We start from the raw sequence: 4119 nt of genomic DNA, 5'->3' as shown, positions 1-4119 counted from the left end.
CATTCTCCTCCAAGGCCAATCCTTTCCTGGTCAGGTGTGGACCCCGGCAGAGCTTGTCTGCACAAGGCGGGTCTGTGAGATCTGGAGAGGGAGTTGCTCCAGGTCCCCTCGTAACCAGAGACCAGGTTATCTCTGAGAGCTGAGAGGGTCTCTGCGGGCTCACTTTCCCCTGCCCTCCGTGTGGACCGCTGCCCCAGGGAACCAGAGCCAGGCCCCTCATGGTACAAGAGGTATTCATACCGGGAGAGTGCCACCTCCGCTCTGCAGCCAAGAGCCCTGCGGTCACCTGAGCCCACCCCAGAAGGACACAGAGACAGCCCCTGAAGAGCCCCCAGAGAGGCCCGTCTCAGGGTGACGAGCCTCTGGGACATTCTTAACCCCAACCAAAGTGGGACCACCCTGTGCAGCCTCCACCTCTGCATGGGGGCCTGGCTGACAGCTGCTCCCAGCTGGAAGTTCTTTACGCTCCCCCACCCAGTCAGTCCCCAGGAGACATGAAGGAAGCTTTGATGGAACCTATCAAAGCATTCTTGTTCTCACAGCTGTTTCCCGGAAGGGCAATTATAGCCACAATAGCCCCACACATCTGGTGAAGGGGCCAAAAGCCACTACTCTACCCTCAGCTCTGCTGGAGGGGTCCCACCCATCAGCAGAGGGAAAAATGACCTGTGCCCATCTGAGACTCAGTTTTGGACCCTGGACCATTAAAACTGGAAGGGGCCAGCCATCCTATCCCCATTTTACAGATGAGTAAACTGAGGCCAAGCCACTCCCTGTTCCCAAAGAGCTCCCTACACAGAGCCCACTTCCCCATGGACTCTCTAGACAGACCCTGGCTCCTCCTCTAGCCTAGGTGGGCCTCCACTTAGACAGACACTGCCAGGCCCAGAAGGGGCGTGGGAGGGACCTGGGACTGTGTCGGTCACTTGGAGGGAAGGCTCCTGCGCTGTCTCCTTTAGAGGGGTGAATGTTGCTCCTGCCTGAGCCATTGCCTCTTCTTGGCCACTATATTTATACCTCAATCTCTGAATGTATTTCAATCAGGATTTCTAACCTGGCACTGCTGGCATATCGGGCTAGAGGTGGGCTGGCCTGTGCACTGCAGGATGTTACAGCATCTGTGACCTCCACCCACTAGATGCCTCCCCAAGTTGTGACTATCAAAATTATCGCTAGACATTGACAAATGTCCCCTGGGGCGAAACTGTGCCCAGTTGACAATCACTGACTTAAATGAACATGTAGGGACTGTCCTGTGGGTCTTCCCAGGGGTGCAAGGAAGGAGGTGGCATAGACCTTCCTTCCTGAGGCGTGCAGCATCTAGGCAGATAGGATAAACGTACCTAGGACAAAGTGTGTCTCAGGAGATCTTGCAAAAGTCTAAAGCTGGGAAGAGCTACAGAGACTGAGATCCAGCCAGGGAGGCCACCTGGAGGAGATGGAATTCCACTGGGGACTTATGTAGGCAGTTGGGGGAGGAGGGATTTTGAGGGGAAAGTCTCAAAGACAGTAAGCAGAGCCCAGGATGTGGGGTGACTGGGAGAGCATCTGGGAGAGGACGGAGGATGACCACCTCTGGCTGGATTTTAGTCGGGGGCCCAGGGGGGCTGTCTGTTTGCCCCAGCTGCCTTCCTTCCGGAGCACGTCCCAGAGCCCAGGGAGCAGGGAAGACACTGAGGAAGAAGGAGGGAAGGGGGGATTGTGGGGCGAGGGGATAACGGCAGATCTGAGATCCTGGAGGGCCAGTTAAGGGCTGGCTCCTCCCAGAATCCCCAGCACCCAACACAGAACCAGGCTAAGGTAGAACTGAGATGATGAAGCCACTGACTGAGAAAAGGTCCGATGCAGGAGGAAGGCACCTGGGCTCCGGACGGCTAGAAGCTCCGCTATTGATGCCAGCGGGGGCCCAGCCCGAGGGCCGGTCAAGGACCTGACCAGCCCGCACCGGCCTGACTTCTCAGGGTCTGTCTTTGCCCAGTGTTCCCGCCCCACCCCCCCACAGTCCACATGGGATGGGAGTCGGGTGGCGGCAGCCCTAATCGAGGGGTGGCTGCTGGTTTTGGAGCGGACCCCCAGCTCCCTGGCAGGCTGTTGACCTTCCTCCGCAGAAGGATTTCAGCAGGTTTCTCAGAGCAGAATGGTGCGCTCCTGGGCCTAGGGAACTGCCTTCTCAGACAAAAGCACTGGATCCCCACGCCCCATTTGGGATCCCTGAGGCCTGGGTACACGTCCCTCCCCATGGGGCTCCCTGAAGCCTGGGTACACGTCTCTCCCCATGGGGATCCCTGAAGCCTGGGTACACGTCCCTCCCCATGGGGCTCCCTGAGGGCAGGGGCTGCTCCTTCCCCGTGGTCCCTGCAGGGGGAAATGCCGTGTGGGCTGGTGCTGCCCACAGGGAGCTTCTGGGCCAGCTCGCCAGCAGGGGGCGCTGTGGACTCAGACACACGGCTCTGGCCAGGGATGGGAGGCAGCTGGATGGGTGGGGAGGTCTCCCTGCAGCTAGCTCCTCCTGTCACATCCCCCGCCCCAGCCAGGCTCGCCTGCCTGCCATACAGCGAGGTATCCACCTCATCACAGCTTACCGGCCCAGCCCCATTGTTCTCCCAGTCCTCTGGTTGAGGAAGCAAGAGAAGCAATTATTATCCCCATTTTGCAGATGAGGAGACTGAGGTCATTCAGATACCAGCAGAAAGGCAGAAGGGGCAGCAGCAGGGCGGAGTGAATAGCATCTGGGCTTTGGAGCTAGAAGCCACTGGTGTACTCTGTGTCACCTCAGCGGCTCAGTCCCCATGTGGTCGTGGCAACTTTTGGGGCCTTATTGAGCAAAGCCCTGCAGTTGCAGCCAGGGAGAGGAGTGTGGCAGCCCACACTGTCCTGTGCTGAGAACGAGTCTCACATTGGACCCTGCAGCTGGTGAGGACAGCACAAGGTCCTCAGAGGAAATGCTGCAGAGGGGAAGAAGTGGCCTTGCCCAAGCCCTCGTCTGGGTGGGGAGAGCAGATGGCCAGAAAGGGGAAGAACAGGAACACTGTGCTGGAGAGCCCTGTTCCCTCTGCACGGTCTCCCAGGTCCTAGCAATTCATCACAACAGCAGGTGCCCTGTGCCACCCCTCACGGAGTGCCAGGCCCAACCACCCATCCTGGGAGGCAGGTTATGTTACCCTCCCATGTGGTAGATGATGAAAGGAAGGCCTAGCAAGAGACAGTCACTTGTCCGAGGTCCCCAGTGGGAAGTGGGTAAAATGAGATACCCACACTCTGGTCTGCCTGGCGTGTAGTCACCACGTGGGGTTGGTAGGCTGCAGTCTAGGTAGAGAGAAGAGGGCCCTGTCTGTGGCCAGGGTCGGGGCTGAGTCTGTAGCTGGAGAGGCGCCCAGCAGCCTGAGCACGGGTCACAAGGCAGTTAGGCCCAGCTGTTTCCTGATGCACATGGTCTATGTCCAGCAGGGTCGGAGCATGAAGCTGGAGGGGCCGGCAGGAGTCACCAAGAGGGGAGGGCACCACGGCATCAGAAAAGAGCCCCCGGCAGCTGTGTGAGGATGGCCTTGGAGGCCTGATTTGTTCCACTGGCCATTCTTAAGGAAAGAGAAGAGGATCTAAATTACTATAGAAACTGAGGAGTAGGGAGGAACAGGGAAGAGGGGATGAAGCCTCAAGACACCAAAGCGTTAGAACCCACCAGAGGAGAGGGTCAATGAGATACACTGGACAGAAGGCAGGGGCCAGGGGTGGCTCAGTCTCTGGTGTGGGTGATGGGATGCGTGACTATGAGCTAAGATGTGGCATTCAAGTGGAAGAATGGGCCAGTGAGAGAAAGACAAGCTCTGTTTAGGATAAATGAGTGTAAGGTGTGTGTGGGCTATGGAAGTAGAAGGGAGCTTTGGGATCAGAGTTAAAAAGGGAAAACAGGTCAAGCCAGGCATGGTGGTTCTTTGGGAGGCTGAGGCAGGAGGATCACCTGAGGGTAGGAGCTCAAGACCAACCTGGCCAACGTGGTAAAACCCCATCTCTACTAAAAATACAAAATTAGCTAGGCATGGTGGTACATACCTATAATCCCAGCTACTCAGGAGACTGAGGCACAAGAATCACTTGCACCCAGGAGGCAGAGCCGAGATC

The sequence above is a fragment of the Cebus imitator genome, unplaced genomic scaffold, assembly GCF_001604975.1.
Source record: "Cebus imitator isolate Cc_AM_T3 unplaced genomic scaffold, Cebus_imitator-1.0 Scaffold172, whole genome shotgun sequence".
Lineage (NCBI taxonomy): Eukaryota > Metazoa > Chordata > Mammalia > Primates > Cebidae > Cebus > Cebus imitator.
Note: the sequence above shows the minus strand (reverse complement) of the source record.